At 44.1% G+C, this 18568-nt stretch overlaps 1 protein-coding gene across 7 annotated transcripts in view; it reads right to left on the reverse strand.

The window, feature by feature from the left end:
- The window catches only part of PAK1 (p21 (RAC1) activated kinase 1), a 98604-nt gene that overhangs the window by 57292 nt on the left and 22744 nt on the right, over positions 1-18568 (reverse strand). Inside the window, exon 1 of one of the 7 annotated variants that reach the window (XM_018908344.3) lies at positions 15002-15071. The exons of 2 other annotated variants lie outside the window; for them this stretch is intronic. The gene's annotated coding sequence lies outside the window, so the exon portion shown is untranslated. 4 more of the 7 variants (XM_018908342.3, XM_018908346.3, XM_018908345.3 and 1 more) reach the window with 4 other exon arrangements.

Below are 18568 nucleotides of genomic sequence, written 5' to 3' on the forward strand. Positions count from 1 at the left end.
AATATTTGTGTGTGACTTCCAGTGCCATTTGTTTTCTTTTTCAAAGATTCAGAGAACCATCTTCAGAGACCCTATCAAAGACCCAATCCCATTAGTACTGCCAGCAAATTAGCAACTCAGCTGGCTGGTGGGGGTCACATTTTGATCATAACAGGCACCCCTGTTCCAAGGAGATGGGTAAACCAAGTGTTGCAATACCAATACCTTGGCAACAGGCAACACGGCAGAAGTTGTCTGAGCCAGCAACAGGACATGGCTGAAAGTGCTTGGAAGCAGATTCACATCCCATTTGGCCACTCCTACTGCAGGGACAACAACCCCAGGCAGAGCTGCAACAGCCAGCCCAGTATCTGCCCAGAACCACAAATTAGTAGCCCAAAATAAAGCTGTGAGGAGGCAGTGCCTCTGCATTGGTTCAATTCCTCTGGCTGTCAACCAGCTTGGAGCAAGTCCCACAGGTACAGAAAACCTCAGAGACTGGAATCAGGCCTCCCATCGGTGAGGCAACCTGATTTCACTGTCCTTTTCATCAATCCCTCAGGGCTGTTTTCACTCTCTCATGAGAATCTGGGATATAGTTATGTAAAACAGATTCCTCACCCTTAATTAAAATAAAGTTCACATGCACACCCTGCTGAAGGCAGCATTAAAAAAAAAAAAATTACTTCTATGAGGAATAAGTCACTTATAATTAAAAAAAAAAATCTCATTGTGCACACAAGGGAGTGTCGAACACTTGCCAGCCACCTGGATAATTGCTTCCTATGAAAAACTGCACAGGAGAGCCCTGGGGAAGGAAGGGTCATGCAGAGATTCTTGCAAAGGCAAGAGTCTTGCAAAGTGCAAATGGGATTTGCCCTGCACAGGTGAGTGCCTGAAAGCCTGTCACCAAATTCTACCTATTCTGAGGCTACAGTCACCAATTCTCCACTGCACTAGTATAGTCTTCCACCTATTTTAAAATCAAAGCCCATTTTTTTTAATCAAAAGTTCCCTGGTTGTAAAAGCGTGAGAGCTGATGGCCCATATTAGCTTTATCTGCTGACTTTGTGATTTAAACCTGTGTTCTTTCCTTTCTTCCCATATGGAACAGTCTCAACAATTTTAGCTTCTTCTTGGAAGGTAGCCCATTTCACTGCCCTTCTGCAATGCCACTGTGCTCTGCAAGAGACATGGAGACCAGAACTGCACATCATGCACCACAAGATATGGGTGCATTGAGCATTTATACCAAAGCCAAATGGTGTCATTCATACCTTTCCCAATGAGGATGGTGGCCTTTTTGGTTGCTGCTGCAGTGATATTTCCCTCTCCATCATAAGATGTGAAATTGCCCCAAATGTTTTACTTCCAATTATCCATGTGGCTTTCAAACCATAAAAAAGCCTTTCCTCCAAACTTACAGAAGCTTCAGGTGTTGACAGAAGTTTTCTGAAAATCCAGATATTTTATATCCACTTTAACCCTTCCTTATTGACACCCCATAGAACTTCATAGCACTGGGAAGCAGGATTTTCATTTTCAGAAGCCACACTGACTTTCCCATTAACAGTTAACATTTCTCTACATATTCAGAGATCCCTTCCATTCCTGGTAGCATGACTCTTTGTTGTGTTGTTCCCAGGATCTCCTCTAGAGCCCTTTTCATAGTTGGGAATCAACACTGGCAGCTCCCCAGTCCTCTGGCACTCTGGCTGTCTGTAGTGATAAATTAAACAGCTTGGCCAGCAGTTCTGCAGTTTCACATTCAAGCTCCTCAGGATTCTTGAATGCCATCCAGCTCTGGTGACTTATTAACATTTCTCTATTTGGTCTAATTTTTCCTTTAGTAATTATCTCAAATTAGTTTATAGATCTATTGGCTACAAAAAGCGCACTCGACACAGGAACATCCCCAGCACCTCCAGCAGTTAAGACTCGATATTTTCTGCTAATGTTTATCATCTTCAAGTACCTTTCTTACACCTTTGATATCAAGCACTCCCCAAGATACCCAAATCTTACTGGATTATATCCTCACACATAAATATAATATTTATGTCCTAGTGGATATAATAAGAGATGTCCTAACATCTCAGAAGAACAGTCCCAAGACAGACTGTTTTACCTAGCTGGTGTTCCCCTCCTACCAACCTGTGCCCTGGAGCAGCTGTCACCCTGCTTTTCCCTCCTGATGAAAGTTTCAGATACCACAAGAGATCAGAGAGATTAAACTGTGTCACCATGGCAGCCAGCTGTAAGGCAGAGTGGAGATTCAAGCACTAACAATCCAAGTTTGGGACAGGAGGTTCCTAAAGCTCCTCTGTCTGGGAAGGCCAGCACAAATGGGAAGCAGCTTTTGTGTGATGTGATGACATTTATAGACGCCAACCAATCTGATGTGCAAACAACTGCAGATTTTAGTGGTTTACCCTGACTGAAGTACCAAAGCAGGCACCTTCCTTGCTGCCACACAAAGTGTTTCTGTTCCTGAGCAGCACGTCCCTGTGACACACACAAGGTTCTATGGAAATTCTCCTTTTGAATGAGGCTCTGTGTGAGGCTACCTGCCTGCACAAGCACTTGCAGAGTAGACACTCAGTTTCTTTCTTCCACGCCCTCCATTCCTTGGCATTTATACCCTTCAGAAGCCCATAGCAGTCCTGCCCTCCCACTCATTTTATAAAAACTACACAAGTACATAGCTTTTATCTTCCTCTTGCGTCAATCCCTCCAATCCCAAAGTCACTTCTGTTGCTTTCCTTCAACTTCCTTCTGTTTATCTACTAGAAAGTAACAAAGATCAAAGCCACCATTACATCACAATAAAAAAATCCCCCCACCCTTCACAATGATTAGCAACATCAGACCAAATTTTCAGAAAGATATTGAAGAGTTTTTTAAAATACTTTACCAGCTTAGGTGCCAAATCCCAACAGTTTCCGAGGGAATCAAGCGCCCACGCGCTCTCTGGATTCCCACTGGATGCCTACCCACATCTTTTAGTGTGTAACCACATGAAACACTACTTTTGTTCTCAAGGTTAGCCTCTCAAGTGCTGCTAAGACAGTCCCTGAATGTTCCCACTGAAACACACAGGCTACTGAGAGAGTTATGCCTCCTGGTTAGGGAGAGGAAAAAGAAAAAACAAAAAAAAAAAGAAAATGAAAAGAAGAAAGGCGGGGGGGGGGAAGACAAGAAAAAGGAAAAAAAAAGAAAAAGCCCTCCACAACTTTTGGCTTTTGCTCTTTCATGCCAGGCAGATCTTACCAAATACCTGCTGCACAGTTCCTGCCAGATGAAAGCTTTGTTTTCATCTTGGCTATGAATTCTGAGGCACAGATGTTGCTGAAGTCTTTCTGTATATATTGCAGGGTATTCAGAGGTAAAATGACACTGTGCTATATCAGAAATGTGTTTTCCTACTCCTCCTGTGCCTGCTGCTTCCCCGTTTGCCCTTTACACCTATGTGACAGAACTAAGCATATTATTTCTCCAGCACAGTTGTGTTTTATGCTCACTGTGAGCCTTTACTGGCAGTGTTTAGGTAGAAGGTGACAAAGAATCACAGCACCTCCATGAAAAAGCCATCACAACTCCTACACTATAGCACTTTGGCTATGAAGTGGAGGACTGCAAGGTAGAAGGGGAACAGCAAAACAGTAGGATTATTTAATTTTGTGAGACTGGCTGCAGCATTATCAACTGAATTCTGTCTCAGAGTAAAAATATAGTTCCAGCTGAACACCAGAAGAAGTTTGGGCCCAGCTTATAATCATTCTCTCAATTCTGAAAAACTTCTCAAGAACACATATAATACTTACACGACACAAGACATTAATTATCCAGATAGGTGATGGGAAAATCCCAGAAGTGCTCTGCCACACTAACAAAGGAACCCACTAGGCAAAGCACAGAAGTCCCTACAGCATGGCAGGGATTACAAGAATTATTCCTCCATATGGAATCAAAGCAGGATTCAGAGCAACAGAACAACGGGATGGGGAGAAATTCATGACCCAGCTGTGATTTTCTGTCAGGGTCTTTCTCACAAAGACATTTATTAAAGACAGAGAATCAGCTAGAGAAGAGTCAAAATCAAAAGACTGAGAAAGTTTGGGCTGTTCAGCCTGGAGAAGAGAAGGTTCCTAAAGGGGGCTACAAGAAGGTTAGAGAGGGACTTTTTACAAGGGCATGGAGTGACAAGGCAAGGTTGGGGATGGGCTTAAGCCGAAGGAAGGTAGGTTTAGGTTTGATATTAGGAAGAAATTCTTTACTATAAAAGTGGTGAGGCACTGGCACAGGTTGCCCAGAGAAGCTGTGGATGCCCCATCCCTGGAAGTGCTCTCAAGACCAGGCTGGATGGAATTTCGAGTAACCTGCTCTAGTAGAAAATTCCTTGCCTAGGGCAGGGGGTTTGAAACTAGATGATCTTTAAGGTCATTTCAAGCCAAGCAATTCTATGATTCTATAAAATCCATTCTGCAGTAAGGACATTCAGTTCTGCAGCATAAGCAGGTCCCACAGGAGCTGACTGGGCAGGTGCTAGAGGTTCAGAGAGCTTGGGGACAGAGGAACAAAATAAGCAAAATGAAAAGCTGTATACAGCAGGTATCACAATGAGAGAATTAAAAGGCACTTACTTGAGTGTCAGTTCTGAGGAGCTGCTAGATCTCACTGTGTCTCACAGACCTTACTCCCAGTGCTCAGACCTTCAGGCAGTTCTGTGATCTTTAATACTACACCACAGCTACAGTCACTCATACTGCTTTGCAAAGTTTCCTGCCAGGTCAGCTCACAGCCAAGTGCTGAAAGGGAAAAGCACCCTTGCCTTTGGATGGCTGTGTGCCACGATGAGCTCAGCTGTGTCAAGCTTCATCCTCCGATCTCAGCTCCTAAGAAACTCAAGCAAAGAGCACACTCCCAGCAGGTGGAGAGAGATCCCTCCTGTCCTTTCATCATGCACTCAGTCTCCAAGAAAATACAAGTTCAGAATTATACTTTTAATGTCAATTTTGAGTAGACCACATCAAAAGGAAAACAGCTGCCAATGACCACATCCTTGCTTTATAGTTTGGGGGAGGAGAGGAGTGTGAGCTGCTTTTGAGAAAAAAAGCAAAACACAAGCTTCTCATATGCTAGTTGAGAAGAATCTTAAGTCAACCACACTCTCCTCCAAAATTTGTAGTTAATTCATTAGCAATTTAGAGCCCTCACAGAGGGAGTTTTTGTGCTGAAACTAGCACAAGTTATGTTTACAGAGAACCCTTTTCCTGCTCACCCCATTCATACCCCAGTAAAAAGAAAAAACGCTCACAAGAGCCCCATCGTGGAAGGGAAGCATATGAACTCATGAGAAAGGAGAGCACAAAGATCAGGCATGCTCATCATCTTGGATTTCAGATGATTTACCTACAGCTACAGGAAGTGCAGATGGAACAGGATCTCAAGCCTTCAAAAACAAACACAGCTACACCACACATTGGATGAGATCACCTTGTTGAAGTCACTGCTCCTCAATGCTGAGCCAAAATAACAGGGTGGGATTCGAAAAGCATCATCATCAGAAACACAAAGCATCCACTGTAATACTTAATTTAAAGCAGGTATGATGTAAAAAGCAGAAAGCCACTTGCTGCTCAAGTAAGATTCTTTTCATCTTCATGACCATTACATCCTAAACTGCACATTTACACATTTAATGCTGCCATATGTCATCATGTGATGAAATGTTTTTGAAACAAACAAAAAAAAAGCCCACACAAACACTGTTGGTGGCATTTGGACTAGGTCCCAGGATGAATAAGTATTGGATCAGAAGGCAGGAAGGGCTCCTGCAGGATGTACCTGGTGTTAGAAAGAACTGGCTCTTAAAAAAACATGAAGGTCACCTAGCAGAAAATTGATTATGTGAATTAAACAAAGAAAAAAATTATCCATCTTGTTGATCATCTAATGAGCTGCAGGGGATAAAGGAAATCAAGCTGAAAGCATTTCAACATTAGCATTTTTCTAAAGTAGCAAATAACTTTAAAAGAAGCCTTTGCCTGAAAGAAAAGACATTGTTGGTTAGACAAAGTAAATGACTAAATTCTTGCAATTTTTTACAGCTCATCACTTCTGAATGTTTTTCTTTTGCAACTCAAGGGTTTGTTTCAGAGGCACACAAAACAAATGAAAAGCTGGCATTCTGAAGTCTACAAGGTAGTGAGATTTCTGATCTGCCCTTGCAGCCTTCTCCTGCCCCGACACCCCCAAATCCCCTCTTCAGCGTGAGTCAATTGGAAACAAGCTTGGGAGGGGGGACTTTTAATATGAGCTGGCAGGACACCGTTTCAGCAAGTATAACTTGGATGTGAAAGGCAGAAGCCCTACTATGACAGGGCAGTGAGTCACTTGATGACAAGCCACTGAGGCATTTAGAGATGGATTTTGAGCTCTAACAAGTGACACTGTTTTGCCTCCTCTAAGGGAAGGATGTGCCTTTACTGAACCTGGAATCCAAACACCACCCGTGGCCGTCTGCCTCCATTTAAAGACAGCCGACACAGAGGAACACACTCTTGCATATTTTCTGTCTTGCAGGAGAGCCCTGAAGGAATCTTGGGTTGTTTGCTTTCTCTTCTTGAATCAAGTCCTGCTTTTGTCATTCCCAGCCCTACCCTTACCTCCTCAGCCTTTCTAATGAAATCTACAGATTTAAATATTTAAATATTTCCAGATATTTCATCACCAAAACTACCTGCTTGATAGAGGAAGATAATGGGTTTCTTCCCCTATCCATTCCTCATCCTCCTCCCAAGCCCCAAAGAAGATGCTTTGTACTGGGGTGGAGGATAAAATATTTCACTTCCCTTCTGCTCATCTGTGTTTACCCAGTATCTTCAGGATCACAGAAGTATGAGGAATCTGTTTCTCATCAGTCTTAGGAGTGGCAGGGGAAAGTAAAGATAGGCAGGAGATGAACAAGTTTTCTGTAGAAAGGCAAAAGGAAAACCAACAAACTAACAAACAATGCTTTAAGAGATATGATCAAGAAATGAAAGCAGAGAAAAGAAACCAAACAGAAAGAATACAAAAGTTAGTTCCCCCACACACACTGCAAGTTAAGTTCAGTATTGTTGTCAGGGCTCCCAGAAATTGCAAGACACACAAGTCTGACATTGGAGGTTACAGCTCCAGATAAAATGTCAGTTTAATTTTAGTCATACTCTTTAAAATCTGGTTCAGGAATATATGCAAAGGAATTGAAGAAGACCTGGAAAAGTACTTCCAGTCTCACTTCTTCAGAGTCTTTTGGCTGTGGCATGGTAGTGGATGAGACTCCTGCTGATTGCTGTGAATATGGTACAGCCTTTTAACTCATTCTCTCTGCTACCAAGGGAGTCAAAATTGCACAGAATTTACAGCACACACAAATGTAAGAGACTGCAATTTTTCACAGACACCTGATTACCAAGACATATAGGCTGATGCAACAATAAGAAATTTGGTGAGCTGGAAATTAAAATGCAGATTTTTATATTAGATCAAGATAATTGTGAGACAATACTTGTTGCTGGTGCTGTAGTTTCCTCTCCTTCCTTCCCAACTTCTCTGGCTTTCTGTAAGGTTACTCAGCAAAGACTTCAGTGATTTTGGAGAATTAAGTTATAATGCTAGTAACTCATTGCTAAGAGGTAGTGGATACCATCACTTCCTCACCCAAAATTAGGCACTCGAGGCTCAAACCAAAGCTTCTGTGTGCTTAAATCTCTTTAAGTCTTCAAGGCACATTTGGATCAAATTCTGTCATTTTTCTCTACAGATAGGAGTGGGAGAAGTCTTTTCTACATGACACATATTTTTGCATAGCTTTTACATCTCCAGAATCTTGGAGCTTAACAGAAAGCATCAAACACCTTAACACACACCCACAACTGCATACATTTTACCAAAGAACCTTACCAATGACTTTGATTATCAGAAAGGGGATGGTTTTGATGAAGGACTGTGTGGTGTTATCACCATTTTATTTCTGGGTCTCTCTTTGAGCTCAGCTCCCAAAGCTTTTTCATTAGCACCTGTGATCATGAGACCAGACAAGCAATGCTGGAAGTGAGCACACATCTTATTCCAAAGTGGGACTGAATATGAGCACAACAGCAGGGTAAAACAGGGATGGGAACTATAACACTGTGGTTAACACTTTGTGGTTAACCAGGAAAATTAGCTCTCCTGAGCAATGTGGCATAAAAATTCAATCAAACTTTTGTAGAAAAAAGAAGTAGCAATGACCACATCAATGAGAAGTGCCATCCACCTAGCAATCATTCCAGGATCTTAGTTTTATGACTTTATCTATTTCCAGCCTCTCTCTTGCATGGAAACTGAGTATTCCAGAGCAATTTCTCATTTCAGCAAGATTGGCCCTGTGTCAGGTGGCTCAAACCCTCTCAAGCAAACCCTTTATTAAAGACACCATTCAAAAAAAAAAAAAAAAAAAAAAGAAAAAACACAGCAAAACAAAACAAAAAGAATCTCACACAACACTTAATAAAGTAAAGAAATTCACATTGGAAATCCAGTTCTAGGTCATTTAAGGTTCTATAAGGCAATTAGATCTGTAGCTTTAAAAACTGCATTTATGTACTATGGAGACAATATACATATTTCTGAAGAACTGGGAAAAATTTCACTCTTTTCCCTTTTAGGAACAACATAACCTTTCTATGCCCCACATACTTGTTCCTTGAGTTCCTGAGCTTGAATCAGAGAGTTTTCCCCTCTGTGTGCTGTATTTTGAGACACATTTGTCTGATTTGCTAAAATTGGCCAGTATGTGAATATCTACCCAATATTAGGTTTTGACCCTACCTAAAACAACATTAGCCCAATCATATGCTAATTTAGATCACTCTCAATAAAAGAAACTTTTTAATACTTTGCCTACATCTTCCAGTCTATTAAAAACATTTCCCTACAAAACCAGTGTTTTACTAAATAAAACACTGACAAACTTGGGCTCTATTAAAAGTTAACACATTCTGTGGTTTGCAGAGGAAAATGACATTAAAATTTGTCTTGTGTGAAGTATTCCTGACAGGATAAGGACATATAAATTGTTCTATTTCCAGAAGAACTGCAAAATGTAATAGGACTTTGATAATTAAGTGCCTTATTAATTTTAATGAGCTAATCAATACTGCATTTTGAATCCTGATGTGCCCATTTGCTGCTAGTCCCTCTTTGTGCTGTGCACTCCCTGGTCTTTACAGCTGTTACCTGACAAAGCCACCTTCTATTGTGAAGGGACACAGGAGTTCAGGCTCAGGTGACCAGTTCAATGAGCGAGAAAAGCAGAGGATACATTAGGAGCCTGGCCTCATTTTTTTCCCTCCTTTACCTTGACACAATCTGTCGCACAGGGCCTTGAGCTGAATGAATCTAACAGCTTCACTAGTGTGAAGAGAATTGGGAAAGAGGAGTTGGAATATCCCTCCCTTCTGCTACTGAAGGAAATCAGCTTTTGCTTCACCCCAAACAGGTCTGAACTCTGGAAGCACATGAATTCCACATCCAGCTGTGACTTCTATCCTCTCAAAGCATGATTGAAACAAGACATTCTTGAAATACTTACTAAAGGCAAATCATAGAATCATCCTGGCACAAAGCCTTCAAGTTGAACTTGTTGGCAAAACTGCATAATGTTTACTTACAGATAGCTGGGGAAATGAAATACAAGTTTTACAAAAGGAATCACTTCTCTACTCTTTCCACAGAAGAGACTGGGTTAAGAGGCCAAGCCACTCTTATTTTAGGATCAGCAGAGAATGTGCTTTTGGGAACATGTAGGTACCACTAATAATCTATCTTGCAATTTCTTTATAAGTGACAAGGTATTTTGCATTACACTACATGCAAAACAGGAAAAAAAACCCACATGATGCAAGCCACTGGTTCAATTAAAAATATTTCTCACTTCAGCTCTTACCTCATGAATAGAGCATCAGCCCTCAGAAATGGGCTTTGCCTTGTAAGGGAAGCATCATCCAAAATACTGGTGTGCCACTACAGGCATTAAGAAAGGTGATCGTTCAAAGCCCTACTGATGCTTAGAGTAAGTAACTCAAAGCCATGCTGTGACCTTAGCAAGCCAGGCTGACAAACTGTCCCCTAACCTTTTGTATTTGATTTTCCTTCTCTCTGCTGCCACCTGGAAAGTCATCAAACCCCATCAGCAATAAACCGTGGACAGGCACTGTAACTACAGGCAGCAAGCTCACAAGGGCAGGAAACAAAGCCTTAAGGTAAACTTGGAAGACTTCGCCATTCCCGAAAAACTCACAATCTGAATTTTTCACAACGTGAAAAACTCACAAGCTTCTATTTTCCTCCCCTGTTTCCCTTTTAGATTTTTTTTCGATTTTTATTCTTTTTAGATTATGGAAAAAGAAGAAAAAAAAAAGCATGACAAGTCTTTATGCCCCATCTGCCTGCAGCATATATTCCCCACTTGACTTCCTCACAGCCCCATGGAGATCAAGGAACTGTTTGCAGCTAGATGTCATTTGCTTCAAGGCAGTCACAATATATTTTGTGCACTGTCTCTCACACACTAGTTGGGATCACAAAGGGCTAATTTGGTGGAAGTTATTTCTTTCCTGAAAGTACATTTGGTTATTACTTCTGCAGTCTTACGATTTGGCCCAATTTTCACAAATGAGGACTTTTTTTTCTACACCAGTCCCCTTTTTCTCTTCCTCTCTTTAAACCTAAGCTGATACAATATTGCCTGATTCAGCACCACTTCTGACTTTTGACAGGAAGTAAGAAATAGAATGGCTTGAAGGCAGTTAGACCAGCTTAAGAGTAAAACAAACTTGCTATATGGCAGGTCCAAAGAGTACAGATTGCAAGAAGGAAAGAAACCATGGAGGGGAAGTTATTGTTTAACCTGCATCTCAGACTAAACACAAGAGATTGATAGTGTACAAGTGGAAGCCGGAACACTTGGATTGCCAGCCTGAAAGAGTGTATTAGTACACAGACCAGAACTGACTGCTTGGACTTTTTCTTCAAATTCCCCTGGAAATCCACTTCTTAGATGGCTTTTTTTTGTTTGTTTCCTCTTCCCCCACCCCAACAAAAAATGCTAAAATGAAGAGAAAGGGGGAAAGCCACGCTACAACAATGTTTTTCCTGATGGATTTGTTAACAATGCTGCCTGCCTGCATCTCCAAAGTGAGAGGAGCAGGTAAAACTCCTCTCAGCTGCTCCAATATACAACACAACACATGGGAGACAGAGGAGACCAGGGACACTACAAGAGGAATCAGCATTTTTAGAGCGCAACTCTCTGACCTCTTTTAAAAATATCAACAGGAGGGTGACACGAGGCACATCCTAAAAGGGCCTTTTTCTCTCTGCAGATCATACTGGGAGCCTGGGGAGACATGTTCAGCTCAGAGCAACTATGTTTTGAAGCATCCATGTTTTCATCAAATGGATCCCATGAAGGGCCCTGAAATTGTGACATGCACCCTAGTGTCATATGCCAAAAAGAAGACAGACCATGGAAGGACCCAAAGACATCCACAGCTCTGAGGATGTCCCTGAGGTGAGATGGGATAAAAGTCAGCTCCCTTTCCTGCACAAAGCCAGGAGCAGTCATCACTGCTGGAGCACTGAGCATTACCCCTCACAGCCACAACATCCCATCTGCACAAGCTGTGCATAACTGCACCCAAGCGCAGGAATCTCAAACCTGAACTTCAGTTCGCATAAAAACCTGATTAGTACAAGCAGCATCAGGTACTTTTAACCTATTCATTCCCAAAGAGCATCATGTGCCTTAACCTCAGATAGGAAAAACTGATCACTGACTGCTGTGCTACATCAGTGAGAACTGGCTGACAGTCCCAGTTCTGCTGCCACCAAGGGGAACGGACCTAGCCATTCCCATCTCTGGGAACAGGGGTGTAAAGCTCTGTCCAGGTGAGAGCTGTGCAAGTGCATAAGAAGAATCACACACTGGACTATTTTGTCCACAAGAGCAAGCCCTCAACATCAAGCAGAACATGCTCACAATTGTCCTCAATTCCTATACAAGCCAAGACATCAGGCTGAGAAAATTAGTTCGGCTCAAGGCCAAGTATAGGAAAACACTCTTTGATATAGTACAATTCTGGTACACAGTTTTATTTTTCCTTCCCATAGAGGTAAAAAGCCAACACTAGGCATTCTTGTGCCTGTCAGAGGGCCAGAGGCTGACTAGGCTTTTAAGAAATATGGCTCATTTTTAGTTGTCTAGTTTCAGTCTGTGTCTTGCACATCCTCACCAAGACTGGTCAGTTCCTTTACAAAGTCTATTGCTTCTGTTATCTGCTGTTGACAGGATGAACTGTAAAACCAGAACACTGGATCATTTCTGTATTTTTCAACTGAGAAAAGTTTATTTCAGCTCTAGGTTGTTCTGTACACTCTTAAGCATATAAGGAAATTGGACCATAGCAACTAGCTTTTGAAATCACAAACCTTCCCACACCAAGGAAGTTGAGGCAGGTGCACAAAAGGGAAAAAGAAGAAATGAAGCCGTACTGCAGCTCACATTTATAAACAGACAAGACACTAGTCAGCAAACTGGTGAAATTTATGCATTGGAATCAAAGCTGAGAGAAAAGGTCTCCTTTTAGAGACCTGGAAAAGGATAATAAAACAGTTCTTTGACCTCTCAAGCAAAGAGAGCTAGTATCAGTTTTCAACCCAGTGCAAGCAAAGCAGTCAGAAACACAATAAACAAGCAATATATTTCCACTTGTGGCAGTTATATTGGACTTGTCACATATTTCTTCCTATATCCCCATGATGCACAGAAAAGCATGAACTAAAAGCCGCACTTTTCCCTATTCTTTTTTTTCTAAGCAACATCCAGAGTACATAGTATTCCTCAGAAACCAGTAAAAGCTGTCATGATACAAGAGCATTTTCCTCTTCAAGTTTATTTTTGGCTTTCATTTCCAAATCAAAGAATGGCAGTTATATCATCCCATTTAAAGATGCAGGACTCAAAAAAGGCTAAAAAAAAAAAATCACCTGGCAGTGTATTGTCCAGTCTTAAGACTCCAGCTTTGTTATAGAGTACAGAATTTGCAAACAAATTCTGTTCTGTGGCACAAGACAGGCAATCCAGAGTTAAACAGAATCAGTATTTAGACATATTCAAATTCCCACCATACCTTCTGTTCCCTGTGCAGAGATGAGCTTCATTTCTCTGACTTACCCACAAAAAAATGCACAGGGAAAAGCAGTCTCCAAGCATCCAGTGGACACACGCAAACTGTTCCACAAGGAGGAGTTTTTCCAGCCTTACCCTATAAAGCTGAGAGCAAAACCAGCACACCCACACTAAGAGATATTGGAGCAGCAGACAGGAAGATGCTGCCTGCTTGGCCAGGTAATGTGCGCAGCACCGGGAAACTCCAGGTATGGAGAAGGGGGAGGAGGTTCAGTGAAAGGCATCCCTAAGCCACTGGGCAAAGAGTAATTGTGAGCAAAGAAAACAAACATTCTTCCGTCTGTGCCTGACACAGCCATTTCCCCCAGCTACAATACCTGCTTTCACTTTGAAAATGGAAAGCGTGGCTGACTGAACAGCTTTTATGGTTTTTCTTACACACATACATCTCTCATACATAATTACCACAGAAAGTACACGCCTTACAGCCAGTCCCAAGCAAGAGCCAGGTTTTGACACTTATTTATAAATCTTGCTCCTGAAGAAAAAAACTCCTGGAGGCAATGTGAAATAAGAATCAAGGAACGCTCAGCAGGAGCAGATGCACCGTGACACACATACGGATGCAGCCAGCTATTCCCAACAATCATGAATTTTAAGCCCTCTGGATAACAAAAGCAGCAAGACCAGGGATTGCGGGCACGGGAGAGCTGTGGATTGGGGCATTTCCATGCACAGCAGAAGACAGGAGCGCTACTGCCCCTGAAGTCTTGCCCTGCTGGTGCTGCCTCCTCCATCGAGCTCCCAGGTGCATTCAAGAGCACCCAGAGGTGCCACCCGTCTCCGATGTCCCTTCACTGCTCCCCACTCCCTAGGCAGAAGCCCCTGCTTTGAAGGAGGCTGGATTAGAGACCACCTGACGCTCCCTCCAATGTGAATTATGCCACGATCACAAAGTTCAGCTTTGCTTGTAAGTACTTTACTAGCAAAAAAGCCACGGTTTCGTAGACACCCGCGGGCGGAGGGGTTAAAAGACAAGCTCCCACCTCTCCATCCCTCCTTCACCAGCCACACAAAGCCCGAGGCTTCATCACCCCATCGCCCAGCATGGGTTCCGCTCTTCAATTCTTTGTGCTTGCCCAAAGCGCCCGCCCCTCCAGCCGAAGCCAGGGTGCTTGGCAAAAACCGTGGGCTGAGCCCCAATTCCACCCCAGCCTCTGCGCCGGGACCCCAAACATGCGGCCCCGAAGTGCTCTCCGCTCGCAAAGCCCGGGGGCTGAGAACAACTCCCTTTGTTAAATGAATGAGTCGGGGAGGCAGGAGCGGGGAGACAGGAGGGGGAAGGCAGGGTCAGTACCCTCTTCTAAAAGAAAATTTCAAAAGAAGGGAGGAAGAGAAAGGCTGAAGAAGAACGCACCCGTCCGCTCAACCCCTGCGCAAACTTCCCGGTTACAAAACAAGCAAGGAAATCCCCTTCCCCGGCGCGGCGGACTCACCTTCCGCCCGCCGCAAGGTGCTGCCCGGCTCTCCCCAGGCTCCCCGCCCGGCCCCGCTGCCCACACCGCCCCTATTGTCGGCCCGGCGCCGCCCCCCGCACCCTGCCCGCCTTGCCGCGGCCATTGGCTCCGGGGGGCCCGCCCCGCAGCCCCCCTGCCGCCAAGGTGGGCAGCCGAGCCCGCCGGGGCGGGGAACGGAGCGGGTAAGGGTAGGGGGCAGGTCCTTCCCGCTCCGCTCGGCGGCGGCCGGGGCGCGGCATCGCAGCCGAGTGGCCCGCGGTGGAAAGTTTTTTTGGGAGGGGGGTGGTACCTTGGCGGCGCCGCAGACCGGGACCCCGGAGCGTGGTGCGCTGCCTCGGGGAGCCGCGGGCTGTGCTCCGGCCGTGCTGCGGCTGCAGGCGGCTCCCGGAGCCCCGCAGCTCCGCCGGGCGGAGGGCGGGAGCGGCGCTGGCCTGCCTGGGACGCGGGAGTCTCTGGCGATCACGCCATCAGCGGAGCTGCCACGCAGGGAGTGGATCGCCGGCAACTGCGCCCTTGGCGCGCGGCGCTGCGATGACTTTATGTGTGTGCTGCCCGTATCGCGCTGCGCTATCGCGGAGCCGGCTCCATTGTGCTGAGGTCTGTGTGCGTGCAGATCCAAAAAAGGCAAGAATAAAATGGGCTCTGCCCTGCTGCTGTGTTGCACAAGCCGAGGCGTCTATACCTTATATTGCCGGGATCCGGGTGTCCCCTCTCCCCGTGATCCACAGCTTGCTGGAAACTTGTCACCCTAGTTAAGTGGAGTTTTCGGCTCAGCGCTTGTGCTGTGCCTGGAGAGAAAAATAGGAGGGGTTTGACTGCACCTACAGCGCAGGGCTCTCGAGAAGAGAGCACGGGCTTGCTGAGGTGTTCTTGGGACGTGCTCTCTAGAGGTGCGAAGGGGAAATGTTGAAGTGCTGCAGGTAGTTACAGGCAAAAAGGAGAGAAGCTTTATACCGAGACAGCGTGCCCCTACACACGACAGATTAAAACAGCGCTGCCACAGTCTCGCTCTTCCCCCTTGTACCAACATTTATCAGTTCCCGTGATAAGTTTGTTCGGAGCTAAACCAGCAGAAAATTAACATCGCAAAAGTAAACAAATGGAGGAAGCGAGAATTCGAGCCTGGGACTGATAGGGAGAGCGGGAATGCCACAGAGCTGATTTCAGCAGCTGAACCTGCTGTGGAATTGTGCACTTGGAAGCACTTTCCTCTCTCGGATGCATTTAACATTGGATTCAAATCCATGCGCACGGGCAGATGGCATTAGCTCCCTCAAGCATCCTCTGCCCGTAGTCTGGTTGCAACATAAAGGTTTTTATGTAGTTGAGGGTAATATGTATCACTCCCGTCACTTCAAAGACAGGATCAGACTGTGTCAGGAATCCCAGAGATACATGGGAATTTACAGGATTGCTGCTGGGGGGGAGGGAACGAACTGAGGCAAAAGCCATGCAGCTCAGCTTAAATGCTGGATCCATAAAGGGGGCTCCATCAAAGCTGGAGTTAAAACCCAAGAATTACCCTTTGGCCCTGAACTGAGCTGAAGAGTGACTTCCTTTTGAACCATGCTTGAAATCCCGAAACATTTTCAGAAACATGGATGCACACTGACAATTTTAAAAAATAAATTTTGAAGCCAGACAAGAGAACAGCCCAAAATACTCCATAAACATGCCTGTTTGACAAGATGTTTTACCACATACATTCATTCAACCACACGGAGCATGGATAAGTCAGGAAATTGCAGTGGTTGACCTAAGGCCTGGTCCGTATCCACCGGGTGTGCTGCACTCTACTGAGCCCTGGAGAGGTCCATCTGGAGTGCTGTGACTCAGGCTCCTCAGTCTGAGAGAAACATGGAGCCCTGGAGTGGGTTGTGTAACTGTAGCGTTTGCCCAAAGCACCTGCCCAAAGAGCTACAAATATGACGAGGGGACAGAAGCATCTCTCTTCTGAGGAAGGGCTGAGAGAGCTGGGCATGTTCAGCCTTGAGAAGAGACCACTGAGACAACTGAGGGAAAATCAATACACAGGTTAACTCAGTTCAGAAATTCTTTTGAGTAAACTTTGGTATATTTGCTGCCCATGAATCTCACCAAAATCTTAAGAATCCTTATGTTTTGCTTATTCTCCTACTCTGTAGTATTGTGGAATCCTAATGGGATATCCAGGAATTACAATACAGATTTCTGAATTTACCCAAAGTTCAAGACTCATTTGTCTGAAACTATTGCTGGATATGTCAGAGGGAGTTCCTAAACAAAAGGAGGAAGACATCCATGAGCAGCAAAAGAACAGGATAGAAAGCTACCACTGCAAACCAGAATTTGGTACTTCAGAAAGGAATGAGTGAAATGTAAATCTTTTTATTTGCATTTCTAAGCACTCACAGCTAAGTGTTCAGGGGTTTTCAGGCAAAGAATCCATCTTGCCTTGCACTCAGGTTCAAGTCAGATGGTCCTTTTCCAATATGGAGGAAAAAGGGGATCTCATACACCTCAAAAGGCTCTCCTGTGTTCTGTGGGAAGAAGCCTGGCACCAGACCCCGGCCTCAAAGACCAACTCAGTTAAACAATCGATTTCACAGTGATCACATAAGAGCTGCGTTTTCCTCCCCTTCAGACACACAGCAGAACAAGCAGTACACTGCCATGGGGCACAGCCTGATGATTTCTTCTTTGTCAGCAGCACCAGTATCAACAGTTCTTACTCTGCTGTGCATCTCTGTTCCTGAGCTACTCCCTGCACTGTGCCAACACAGCCATTTGTGCAGCTGTGTAATGGAAGGGATCAAAGAACTGGTCCACCTAGGAGTTTTCCTAGGTGTTTTTACCCAGAACAAATCCCCAAATACCTCGGCTGACACGATGCAGGAGGAACACAAGAGCATGTGAAATCACAGGAGCTGAAGCTTAACTGAGGGACAGTAACTTGTTAGGATGTGCCCACTTAGTCACCTGCAATAACCTGTCCACTCATTTAATCTGCTCAAGCAAATGGAGACAAATTAAACCCAGCCTACATGGAAGAAAACTGAGTTCATGAATGACTTGAAAACTAATTACAGGTCTCTACATTTTAGTAGCAGGGGAAGGAAAAAGACAAAAGGAAAAATGGAGTCCTATAGTTTATACAACACAAAATTACAAAGTTCCTCAGCTAAATATCATACTGTGAAGATGAAGAAACAGCAAGCACCAGCAAGCAAAACTGAAGGTGATGGTGGGTCAGCACAGTACTGCCTGGAGGTTTCTCACTCAGTAAATCAAAAGTCAAACCAGAAAAGTAATGTTGTTATGGTGGTGTGAAGTGAAGAAGAAGACAGACTATGATTCATCACTGCCCTACATATCATGTCAGTTTGTACAGCTCTGCAAAATGTATGTAAAACACTTTCAAATCACAACTATTTCCTTTTCATTTTGTCCAGATAATGCAGTACACTAAAGCAGTGAGGAATGTGTTTCTGGACACTATTCTATGATGCACAAATGTTTTTGCTAAACAAACACAGAAAAGCACGACAGCAACAATCTTTCATTTCCTCAGTAAATTTTAGGGAGTTTTAGTGCCAGAAAAGCAAAGTAAAAAATAAAAAAGAGCCAGAACACCTGACTAGCACAGAGTAGCATCTGGTTCCTATCTTAAATATCCTGATGTTAGATGGTATGTAATACCCATCACAACAGAAGTTAAAATAATTTCCAAAATGTATACAAATAGCCCATTACCTCTGAAGCATATTTAAAATGGACATGCACCTCCTACTATCCTGCAGAAAGGTTTGCTATGATTTCTCTGCCCTAGAACAAATTCAAATACAGGAGTAAGAAGCAGGGTCACCATGTTTGCAAA

The sequence above is a fragment of the Serinus canaria genome, chromosome 1, assembly GCF_022539315.1.
Source record: "Serinus canaria isolate serCan28SL12 chromosome 1, serCan2020, whole genome shotgun sequence".
In the NCBI taxonomy this organism is placed as follows: Eukaryota; Metazoa; Chordata; class Aves; order Passeriformes; family Fringillidae; genus Serinus; species Serinus canaria.